Below are 13,057 nucleotides of genomic sequence, written 5' to 3'. Positions count from 1 at the left end.
CTTTTTTTAATATTTCAATTTTATTGGAGTATAGTTGGTTTACAATGTCGTTAGATTCAGGTGTACAGAGAAGTGATTCAGTTATACAGAAACATGTATCCGTTCTTTTTTGTATTCTTTCCTCATATAGGTTATCACAGTGTATTGGGTAGAGTCCCCTGTGCTGTAAGTAGGTCCTTGTTGGTTGTGTATCTTACATTAACATATAGTAGTGTGTGCATATTCATCTCCAGTTTTATTCCTTCTTCCCCCACATTTCCCCTTTGGCAACTGTAAGTTTGGTTTTGATAATCTGTAAGTCTGTTTCTACTTTGTAAATAAATTCATTTGTATCTTTTTAAAATTAGCTTCCACATATGAGTAATATCATATATTTGTAGTATTTCTTACAGAGTCATCAGCATTAGAAGTAGGAGAAAGGAAAAAGACGATATGGATGTATAATTTCTCCTTAACACATTTATTATGGGTGTTTTTATCTCATCATTAGCACTTTTATCAGTGTTTATGAGCATCACCAACTCAATGGATATGAATCTGAGCAAACTCCAGGAAAGAGGGGAGGACAGAGGAGCCTGGTATGCTGCAGTCTGTGGGATCACAAAGAGTCAGACACGACTGAGGACTGAACATGCCATATTTGGGGAAAAGTTTTTTGGAGAAAGAAAAATAATTTTTTTACATTGCTTTGGGAAAGCAAACCTTAATAAATAGGTAAAAGTCTTGAGAATTTAGTAGAGCTAGGACTTCAAGGCCTAATGAGCAAATGGAGAGAGATGATCATATGGTTCAAAGTTAGACGGTAAACCTCCCAATGCTCACTTGGCAAATTGTAATCATTATCAGTGCCAAGTATGCTAATAACACTAGTAAATCCAATCCCCCAAACCAAACTTAACTGACCTGGAATAATTGCAAAGAATACCAGTCGTAGTAAAAGGGAAAATGCTTATCATGGACTCTCTCTGTGGCTGCACACTCTCAGAAGCAATATGTCAAGACACACTTTCTTTTAAGGAAACCCCACAAGAACAAACCAGTCACCATAGTCCAAGGTGTTCTACCCTCTCCAAAAAGTCTGATCTGTACTGAATCAAAGAAAACTCTCCAGGCTTAGACATGTCATTCCCTGAATAGTTACAGAGCTCCACCTGCTGAACAAGGAACAGAAAGCACACCCTAAAGCCAGGAAATCTCTAAGGTGATAAAAAGTTGGGATCAAACCTGTGATGACAAGAAAACCATCACATAGTCTTGCGAGACCTCATTTTTAGAAGCCCTGAGCCTGCCACATTTCAGCCAAATTCAGTTAACTTCGTTAAACAGCAACAAGCAAAAGTTGTATTCTTTACTTGGTATCGTCTATCCCTATGAGAATAGTCAGGAAGTTGGAGGAATAATATAAAGCAATTTCCAAGCTCAACTATCTTCCTGCTGCTGTATGTGGGGACCTTTAGCTCCTAATCCTATACAGAACCAAGACAAATATATCCAGCTGTGAATAACTGATGACAACATCACAGAAAAGCTTGCTTTCTCTCTCTGCTGTAAAGCCACTGCCACACTTTTCAAGTGTTTCCCTAGGGGATGGACCATCAGCACTCCCCAATGTATAATGCCCACCTGCTCTTCTAGAAGCAGCAACCCCTGAGCTCAGAGGCAGCATCTGAAGTCATTTTCTTCTTTTGGGTACTTTTTAGTAGCATGTGTCTTGAAATCTGAAGAAGCTGGCAGTTAAGACTTTTTCCATGGAGGACCTTAGGAAGACATTCTGCCAAAGAACAACTCTCGAGCCTTCTGGTCTCCCTTGTCCGAAAGTTTCTAATTCCTCATTAGCAATTAGTCATTGTTCTCTAGGATCCCAAAGGCTTTCTAGTTACCCCTAAAATGTAAATATTTCTTCTATGTTTTTTCTTTAAGTTCCACCAATTTATTGCTACCAGCCCATCTCCCTCCACCCTCATGCACACATGCCCATCATGTAACCCCATGGACTGCAGCCCACCAGGCTCCTCTGTCCATGCACTTTTCCAGGCAAGAATACTGGAGTGGGTTGCCATTTCCTTCTCCATTCTTCTATGTTTTATCTGTGACTTTTGCTCCTTCACTTTGTATTCTATTTTACTGTTTGCTGACTTATTCTGGAATCATCTAATGGAATCATCAGCTCAATAGTTGGATGCCTCCTGTCCTCTCCTGCTGCCCAGAAGCAGCTCTCTGCCTGGAGGCAGTCATCTACAAGGGGACTCGTGGGTAAGGACCACGGGAAGCCTCTGAGAGACCATTCGAATCAGGCCAGCCTTTCCAAGTGCTGAAATGAACCTGCAGGAGCCTTGCAGGCAAAGGTATATTTTGGGATATTGGCACTGTATATTGAAAGTTAAATCCCCTGTTTCACATGAGTATCTCTCTCTCTCTGTCTCTCTCACACACACACACACACACCCCTGAGACAAAATAGATACAGTCTTTCATTTCTTATTACATCTGGTTGTCTCTTTCTCTATCTGTCTGTCTGTTTCACTCTTTCTATTTCAATCTCTGTGACACTGTCTCTCTGTGTCTATCTTTATCTACTTCTCCCATATTATTTTCCCAACATATCCCTTTAAATAAAATAAAGAAATTCTTTTGTCAAATAGCTGTCACTAGTTGGTCACATGAGCCAATGTGACCTACCCCATTCACAAGGTATTCTTCTTGAACTACAGAAACCTGAATGGATAAGGGTTTTCCAGGGAGGAAGAAATGGATGTTTTTGTATTCCCAAGATTTGGATGCTTAAGAATGATATAGCATGGGAATTCCCTGGTGGTCCAGTAGTTAGGACTCTGATCTTTCACTGCCAAGGGGGAGGGTTCAATCCTTGGTCAGGGAAATAAGATCCCGCAAGCCATGCCATGTGACCAAAAAAAAAAAAGGAAACAGTCCAGCAGTCTGCCAAAAGATATCCAGAGAAGAGGAATACCTCTGGGAATACAGAGTGCCCTTCTTCTAACCATGCCCAAGCAATAATCAGGAATTCGATAACTTCTCAAGGAGCGCTATAGAGCTGAAGCCAAAGTCACACGATGCCATCAGGATTCAGATTAAGACTCGTCTGATGATTTTAGAAAATTGATTCTATTCAACCTTTACTACAGGAATGTCTCACACTAGCCTTCCACAAGTTTCTGATGAAAAGAACTAAAGGCAATTTCTTGTATCCATCCCTCCCCCACGTCAGTGGCCACATCAGCATCTGGTGGACATTCTGAGTGGAGTGTTAAACAGCCTTCCTGGTTGGGAGGAGGAAAGTGGAGCGTTAGTAAGAAAGAATAGGAAAGATAAGCAGAGAGGACAAAAACAAAGGAGAAAAGCACTTTTTAAAAACTTGGAATAGACATATTCCAACTTGAGAAACGGGTGACAGTAAATGAAAATTAACTAAAGGTACTCATTTCTAAGGAAGATTCTAAGAGAGTGTTTTTCACATTAAGTTGCCATAGATTCTAAACTGAGACTACCTAGTGCTGTTAAAGATACAGTGGAAAAGGGACTTCTAGGCTTGTCACAAAAGGGTGGGAAGGTTTTGGAAACCAGTCTGATGAAGCATCAAGACCCTTAACTTTTCTTTTCATGTCCCTAGACACAGTAATATAGAATATTGGATAGAATTCTAAGCATATATTCTGAAATAGATTTAAAAATTAGTGCACAGAGATGTTCATTACAGCATTATTCATCTTGGTTAAAGAAAGAAAAATTGGAAACAATCTGAATATCTACCATTAGGGACATAGTTAAGGAAAACTGGTTTGCAGGTAGCTTTAAATATAGAGAAATGTTATAAAAAAGATGCTAGGAGAAAAGATATGATCTAAACTATGATGATAAGAGAAAGAAAAACTGAATGTGGACTTATAAGTAATTTTTTCCTTTTAATTTTTTGAGGTCTTACAAAATCTCTTATAATATGCCAATGTTTCTTCAACAATCATCCTCAGAAAACTGAACTCAAAGGCAGAAATGCAAACACTTGTATAAACCTTCTGACTGGACACACCAACTCTCTGATGCATGACTCCATGAGAAAAGAAACTGTATAAATGTTTCCTTCTGAGGTTCTTAGACTCTCTGACAACTTTCTATGTTTATCCTTTATTGGATTAAAATTACCACAGCCCCGATTACCAAACCACATGCAGAATTTTCAGAAATCCTTTGGAGCAGCTGTCCAATCCTCCAGGGTTTTTCGGCAGTTGCAAACTTCAGAGGGTTTAGCTAAACGGGGTATCGCATGAAAATATCATGTTACCAGTTGACTTGCAAAAGTTCTTTGGTAAGATTTTAGTAACCATGTTTTGGTGAATAAATGGAGCGAGGAGAGTGAATCATGTCCTGAGATGCCTTTGTCTGGGAAAACCTATTTTTGGTTAGAAACCTCTCCCCTTAGGGCCTTAGGGGTGGGTCCAGGGAACCATCAGACTGTCGGCAGTACCTACATCTGTCTACATGTAGTAGACTCTATTATACAGAATGAGGTAAGTCAGAAAGAGAAAGACAAATACTGTATATTCATGCGTATATATGAAATCTAGAAAGATAGTTCGATGACCCTACGTGCAGGGAAACCAAGGAGTCACAGACATAAAGAACAGACTTTTGGACATAGTGGGAGAAGGAGAAGGTGGGATGATTTGAGAGAAGAGCATTGAAATATATACATTGCCGTATGTAAAATAGATAGCCAGTGGGAGTTTGATGTGTGATGCGGGGAACCCAAAGCCGGTGCTCTGTGGCAACCTGGTGGGGTGGGGTGGGGAGGGAGGTGGGAGGAGGGTTCAGGAGGGAGGGGACATGTGTATGTCTGTGGCCAATTCCTGTTAATGTATGGCAGAGGCCATCACCGTGTTGTGAAGTAATCATCCTCCAACTAAAATAAATAAATTATTAACAAAAATAAATGTAGTAGGCTCTCACAGAAGCTGTGGATCTGATAGTTCAACTTTGTTCTTGATTTGTATATTCTGGAGAGTTGTAGTTGTCAGATATAGGTACAGGGAATATTTTCATAACCATAACCTTTTTATTGGTAATCTTTCTTTACCTTTTTATTTTATGTTGGAGTACAGTTGATTAATACTGCTGTGTTAGTTTTAGCTCTACAACAAAGTGATTCAGTGACACATATACATACATATACATGGTTTTTAAAATTTTTCATGGAATACAGTTTGTTGGATTTCTTTCCTGTTAGTTTTAGTGGTTTTATGCCCTTTCTAAGAAATATTTACCTACCCCAAGTCACAAAGATAGTCTTCTATGCTTTCTTCTAGAATCTTCATCGTTTTAGCTTTTAATTATAGGTCTGCAATACATCCTGATTAGGTTTTATGAGGTAAAAGTTCAGGTTCAAAGTTGATTTTCCTATGCATTTGTTCAGCTGTTCTGAAGCTATCCTTGTGGGCCCTGTGTAACCTGATCGCTGATTGGCCCGTCAGCATCCTGAGGTTTTCCTGCCATAACTCCAACTGCACGATAATATCTCGAAACGTCTGTCTTTGTGCTTTCCTTTCCCCAGCATCCTCGCACTTGCGTGACTTTTCTGTTTGTCAGAGGCATTTGCTTTGCCTGGAGGAAAAGTAGGATAGTTAAAGTAGGAATTTAAAAAGCAGGAAACAGTCAATGTTCAGTATTTCTTTTTAACCTCTAAACAGGCTTTTGAATATCTGAAGAGAAGTCCTGAGGGAATCAGAGAACAGAATTTAGACCACAAAAATAGAAGTAGGAAGAGGATGAAAGAAAAATGGAGCATAGCTTCCCCACCAATACATATAAATAGAGGGTCCTTTGGGTTGAGGAGCAGGAGTGTGTGGGGTAGAGGATGGACATGACCTTAGAAGAGGTGGGGACTGGGAATGAGAGGTCTGCCTGGGCAGGACAAATACAGACAAGCAGGGTCAGCATCAGAAAAATTACTAACCATAGTGAGCAGCGCTGGGGATTCCTGGTGAAGCTGAACCAGTGCCTGCAGGCCATTTGTTGCCTTTCTGGGGCATTCTGCACTCTACCCAGTTGGGGAAGTGTTAGCTATTCATCTTGTCCTTGGCAGCTTCCATTTTAATAGTTCAATTGTTTGTTGCTTTCCATCTGAAATGTATAGGTAGTCACTGCTCCCCTCCATTTGTTTAAGAGCTTAAGATCCTCATAAATTCTTCTCCCAATTCTTCTTTGGGACACCCAGAGATGAGATGGTAGACAGTTCCTGCATTAAGACGTGGGTGTAGGGGGAACAATAGTGGAAACATTTGTGTCACACACTTACTATATAGTATTGTAATAATTCTTGCACTTTTCCTATCTTCCACTAGATTGTGTGCTTAGGAGGGCAAAGACCTTGTCGACCTTGGTCAATATCAGACCCCAATGCCCAGTGCAGTGCCTGGTATGATGTGGGTGCTCAGTAAGCATTATTGAGTTAAATCAGTGATTCAGTAAAGAATGAGTGATTTCTAAACACATTGACTTTAGTGGGTTCTTTAGGGAGAATATCAAGATGACAATGCTTTTTATCCTAAACATATAAGGTCTAACACTTTAAAAAATTAAGAAACTGAACTATTAACAATTTTATTTTTAGACTTTCCTGCTTTGTTGTTAAGACTTCCCAACCTTGGAAGTCTGTTTACAGTCTCCCATATTCATCCTTTGGAGTCTTGTATATATTCAGTGTTTCAAATGGTGAAGTCATTATAAGCACAACACCCAGAGAGTTAGAGCAAGTGTACACGCCATCATGAGGAAACTCCATTTCTTCTATTTGCAGGAAATAGTTTGACAAACACAAAATTATTAAACTTTTTCTTTTGTACTTGTGGTAGAGAGAATAAGGGTCCTCCAAAAATGTTCATGTCTTAATCCTTGGAACCTCTTACCATGTATAGCAAAAGGGATGTTGCAAATGTGATTAATTTCAGGATTTTGAAATGAAGAGATTACCCTGGATTCTCTAAGAGGGTCCAATATAATTACAAGGGATCCCTTAAGACAGGCATGAAGGTCAAAGTCCGAGGAGCTGTGGTGACGGAAGCAAAGAGGGAGATTTGAAGTTACTCTGTTTCTGGTTTTGAAGGTGGAAGAAGAAGCCATGGACCAAGGAATGTAGGCAGTTGCTAGAAGCTGGAAAAACAGTAAGCAGATTCTCTCCTAAAGCTTTCAGAAGGAGCACAGTTCTGCTGACTCTTTGATTTTTAAGACTTCTGACCTCCAGAATTAGAAGATAATAAATTTGCATAGTTTTAAGCTACTAAGTTTTGGGTTCATTATTATATAACAATAGAAAACTAATACAGCTCTATAAACTTTACCAGTTGCATTAGGCACATTCTGAATGCTGGCTGAGAGGGGCTTGAGAAGAGCTTAATGAGGTGATGCTCAACTGGGAAAGAACAGGAATTCTATAAACAGATCAGGTGATGCTAAGGAATTTAAATTATTCGGTTATGTATAGATCGCCTCATGAATATTTATAAGCATATGTCTGAATATTATAAACATATCCAGATTTTATATTTATATATATATACATATATATATGCACACACATCACACCCAAATACACACATATATACTATCTTAGGAGAGGTGTAAACAAAGGAGTGTGATATAAGAGTACCTAATCCATTTTTAATTACACATGCCTTACCCAGACTTTCCACATATAGTACCGTACTTGAAAAAATAATGTTGTAAAAGTTAGTTTGAGAAATGGGAAATAGAGTTCTTGGGAAGTAAATGAATGAATAATTAGAATTGGTTAAATTAGATTAAATAATGATGTACCTGTGTTTCATGGTGGACCAGTGATTGATTTCATTGGGTTTTAACTAAGACTGTGAAAAATACTGATCTTTGAGTAAAGCTGAAAAAATTCTGTTTGCTTTATATAATCGTAGGGTCAAGTTTAAATGTATAAATAGAAGCCTTGAGTTGTGCTGTCAACTTCTAAGTCTGAAATCTACCCCAGTTACAATGTTTTGAGAGATACCAATGAGACCCTCATAGTCAAAATACACTCTCCACTTTCATTGTAATGCCTGAAATTCAGCTAGCAGCAATTTGTTCAGTTAGGTTACTAAGCTTTTTCACCTTAGTTTTCTCTAAAAATGCCAACATCCATATGGATAGGGAATCTCTCCAGGTCATTATCACCAGCTACCTTAGCAGGAATAATTCATGTAGATTCCTTTCTAGGGGAGTAGGAGGTGGGAAAGGTGGGGAATACTAAAAAGGAAGAAAAGAGGACACCAGAATCTGCCTAAGGCTGGCCATAGCCAAATTTAAGAACTCTGCACTCAAACAGTTACCAAACTTAGCTGCAAACAAAATTGCAAAGTAATAATTGCTACCAGATTGCTCTGTCATCTATCCCTGCAACAGCCTTGTTTATTCGGTGGTAATATGATTCCAAACTTAAAGATGCACAAAATAAGATATAGAAGTGAGCTTGAAGTGAACAAGTCAGGACTAAGCCTAAGTGCCAAGTCTGTAGGACTCATGATGCTGCCCCCATTCTTCTCATGAAGCTTCTCTCTGGTACCAGCCTCTTCCTGTGCTGCCCCCCCGACTTTCCATCTCAGATGCTCTGTGCTCTCCTGTCACCCTGTCACCCAAGCCCTCTCACACTAGAGCCCCCATTTCGATTGACTTCAGACTCCTACCCTATTTTTTCTCTCGGCAGAAGAGCTGCGATTCATTTAACTCAAGGAGAGTTGCAGAGGGCCCAGAGACACGCCCGAGAGGTCTCCCATGGGCTTAGCAGGACGTTCAAAGGGGCAGAAAGGTAGCAAGCCCCTGATTCAGTAAGAAGCAGCAAACCATGACCACACCTGTATTCATTCAATGACCAGTGAAGGCTACTCTATGCAGGGTGCTACAGTAGCTGCCAGACAACTGAAGTCAGAGTTTGGGAAATCTGAGAGCATGGAGTGGAAACCCAACCACACAAGCAAGCCTTCAGTGTAGGAAGAATAAAACACAAAAGAGAGTCTTGCGCTGGAGCCCCAGACAGTGGTCCAGGATTGGAGTTTAGTGCAAGAATCAAAGCAGGAGTCTGGTTGCTGGAATAGGACCCCAGGTGAAAGTCAGCTGAGCAGAAGTGCGCCTTGACTTTGCCTGACTCATCTGAGCCTCAGAGTTTCTGCTGGCTCCCTAGAGCTCAGCCTGCAGCTGATGGTTGTATAGGCTGGGCCAGTGTTTTTCAAGCTGTGAGTCATGACCCATCCATGGTCATGAAGTTGGCTTAGAGGGTAGTAAACAGCACTCATGAAAATAAATAAAATAGGGAGAACACCATGTGAAGATGAAGGTAGTCTGGGTTGATGCTTCCATAAGCCAAGGGCTTCCCCTGTGGTTCAGGTGGTAAAGAATCCACCTACAATGTGGGAGACCTGGGTTCCATCTCTGGGTTGGGAAGATCCCCTGGAGAAGGGAAAGGCTACCTACTCCTGTATTCTGGCCTGAAGAATTCCATGGACTGTATAGTCCATGGGGTTGCAAAGAGTCGGACATGACTGAGCAGCTTTCACTTTCACTTTCCATAAGCCAAAGAATGCCAAAGATAGCCAACAAAACACCAAAAGCTGAGACAAAGGCATGGACAATCTCCCCGAAGCCCTCACAAGGAAGCAAGTTTAAGAACACTGCATTCAGTTACCAAACTTAGCTGCAAACAAAATTGCAAAATAATATTTGCTACCAGATTGCTCTGTCATCTATCCCTGCAGCAGCCTTGTTTGTTAGGTGGTAATATGATTCCAGATTTAAAGATGCACAAAGTGAGGTGCCTACTGGCACCTGTTCGTGAACTTCTGGTCCCCAGAACTGTGAGACAATATGTTTCTTTTGTGGAAGGCACCCACTTTATGGCACCCACTTTGCTACACAGCCCAAGCAAACTAAGACACGTTCTCCAAGATCTCACCCAAGTTGGCATTTGTGCTGGAGGAGAACAGAACTTTTTCTAATACTACTTCTTTCCCTCTACATGAGGTCAAGAGCATACCTCCTGTTTCTTCTCCTCCTTCTCACCACTGCCCTCCACCCATCAGTCCCTATCCTGGAGGCATTTGGGGGATGGAGTGAGCTTGTAGGGTGGTCAGGGTAGGTAAGTTAGGGTGGAGGGGAGGGATGATTATTGCAAGTTCCTTTTTCCTACTTCATCTCCCACCAGCAGTTCAAACAAAATAAGACAAAAGGCCACTGATGAAACTTAGCTCTGTGTCAAAAGACCAGCTAGTTCTAAGACTAAGGCAGACCATCAGGACTGATGTGGCTTGGCGTCTCAGAGGAGCAAAGGGACCTTGGGTAATGCCTTCTCACTCCTTCACCTGTTTTCCAACAAATTCAGACCCTCTTTGGGTAATGAGAGAAGGAAAAAACAGGTCTGTGGAAGGCAAGCCAAGGCAATCCATGCTGGGCTGCCCCAAATTAGACTGGAACCCTCACCACTGAGGAAAGCAAGACACCAGCCCCCTCCGTGAGCCTGAATCCACACGCACATGTTGGGAGCGGGATGTGCAGTGTAGATCTGAATTGTTCCAGCTTCCAACGTTGCACCCAGGCCTTAAGTGGAATCACTGTCTATGGGAACTTTTGACAAGAGCTGGCAAGCTGAGCTTTTCTTTGAAATGTAGCCGGGGGCGTAGCACTTGCCCTCACATGAGCAGCAGGGCTCTGCAGCCTGTGTGAGTGGCAGGGCTTGCCCGCTGTCAGCAGGAGGGGAAATTGCCCTGGTAAATTACCAAGTGAGGGGGAAATATGAGTCAGAATCTCCATAGCGGAATTTATTGTGAAGTTCCCAGGTTTTGCAAGAAGAAACCGCCTTGACGTGTCGTGTCGTGTCGTGCATGCTGCAGGCTCTCTTAAGCAAGGAAAGCTTTAATTTTGAATCACGAGAAAAGCCGTGACACATGATTTGAAAATATCTGGCTGTGCTTTGCCGTCCCTTAAGGCAAATAAAAGTCTTGAAATAAAAATGTTTCCACGGATTTTCAGATCTTTGCATGGGTTGCTCCTTTCGTCACACATTCTCTTTGCTATTACTCACCGGCAGCTTAAATGGAAGTTATTAGCATGAATGAATACTCTTTTCTTAATGGCTGGATGAAATCCGTTGTGAAGCCCAAACAGTCAGACAGAGAAAAGCAATTAATAGAATTTGCCTTCCTCTAAAAGAAACTTGGAGTGTTTGTGCAAGTCACGTGCTGAGGGAAATGAATATGGTGGTTGGTTGTGGGGAAAGGGGGCGGATAGAACAAATTCTGCTCACAGGTCAAGTCGCAATTGCGCTCCAAGTGAAAAACCCAAGTCTGCGACCTTGAGGAATTGCATAAATGTATCACAAGACAAGATTTGGCTCAATGCCTAGAAGCCAATGAGGTCACAAAACTCAGTACTCAGAAAATATGCTGTGGACCAGACTCTCATTCTATTGCTTTCCACCATAGAGAGAGGATCTCTTCCTCTTTTCTCCTGCCCCCCAACTGCCTGTTATTAGAAGTAAAAATGGGATTGCCAGGTGTTTAACTTATGTAATCTTACAAAGATGCGACATGTACTCTCTCATCCCACACTCGAATTTTAGTTGTGGCTCTTCTTGCTCTGTCTGGAGGCATCTCAGCAGTTAATGGGAATGATTCAAAAGATGCTACTCCAATTCTGGCTATTTTAAGATCCTTAGCTTTTCTTAGCCGTGGATTTCTTCTGTCTAAATCTGCCCGACTGAATTGGAAGCTGCCCAGAATCATCTTCTTTGGAAATTACATTTGTGCATCTAGGGTATATTTGTCGTTCCGCCCACACTCAAGCCACTTTTTGAGAAGTGCAGAGCAAGTCATGTGACAGTCATCAGTGTATTTGCACCCTTTTTTGTTTAAAAACATAATCTGCATTACAAATTGCACCAATTCCTGTATGTAGTAAGTCATCATTCAATAAAAAGCCCAAATGTATGCCTGTCACATTCAACATAATAAACTGCAAGTAAATACATCTTTTCTTAGTCCAAATCAGTCAGTAAATGATGTCTTTATTTTCTCTGTTATGCACCAAGTTTGCAATCAGCTTGATTCTTGATTCTCTGAGGCCAAGACCGCACAGCTTCAGAGCAGGGGAAGAGCGTGTTTTGTCAGAAGCGTTTGGACATCTGAGGACAGGAACGCAGCCAAAGCAATCCATGTCTCCAATTCACTTTGCTTTACTTCCTTCTCTTCACTCCAGTGTTATCACCATCACCATCTTAACCTCCAGATAGAAAAGATTTATTACACAGTGTCTTCATCAGAAGTGATGCTATTAATATGAACGCGACATTGTTCCCTGCGTGCTGTGGATGAGTGTATGATTTATAAAGAGGTATGGTATAGAAGAAACACTTAGGCTTTTTTAAAATTTCTTAATTGGAATATAATTGCTTTACAATGTTGTGTTAATTTCTGCTGTACATCAACGCACTTGTGCTTTAAAGTAAGACCAAACTGGGTTAGGACTGCTGTCTTGTAACATACTTCAGATCTTTGTCTTTGGAAATATTATTTAACCTCTGAGATCTTCTGGCTAGTGGTCTACAAGATGAGCATAACGGATGCTTTCCAAGATAAATGTGATGACTTTTAAAATACATGTGTGTTGTGCTCGCTTCGGCAGCACATATACTAAAATTGGAACGATACAGAGAAGATTAGCATGGCCCCTGCGCAAGGATGACACGCAAATTCGTGAAGCGTTCCATATTTTTCATGAGACAAGTGCTCGGGCCTGGTGCACTGGGAAGACCCAGAGGAATTAGGTGGAGAGGGAGGTGGGAGGGGGGACCGGGATGGGGAATACATATAACTCCATGGCTGATTCATGTCAATGTATGGCAAAACCCACTGGAATGTTGTGAAGTAATTAGCCTCCAATAATAAAAAAATAAATAAATAAATAAAATAAAATACATGTGTGTTGTGCTAGGTACCCAGTACCTGATCAACTAAACTTTAGTAGCACAGATGTGGCCTTATGGGAAAAGGCA

General features: G+C 41.1%; 1 non-coding gene across 1 annotated transcript; it reads left to right on the top strand.

Annotated features, from left to right (window-relative positions):
- The first annotated feature begins 12,671 nt into the window (after positions 1-12,671).
- Positions 12,672-12,778, top strand: LOC136151958 (U6 spliceosomal RNA). Its single transcript, XR_010660120.1, has one exon. It is a non-coding gene; the product is annotated as a U6 spliceosomal RNA (small nuclear RNA).
- The last annotated feature ends 279 nt before the right edge of the window (positions 12,779-13,057 follow it).

The sequence above is a fragment of the Muntiacus reevesi genome, chromosome 20 (assembly GCF_963930625.1).
Source record: "Muntiacus reevesi chromosome 20, mMunRee1.1, whole genome shotgun sequence".
In the NCBI taxonomy this organism is placed as follows: domain Eukaryota; kingdom Metazoa; phylum Chordata; class Mammalia; order Artiodactyla; family Cervidae; genus Muntiacus; species Muntiacus reevesi.
This window is presented reverse-complemented; position numbering and strand designations above follow the sequence as displayed.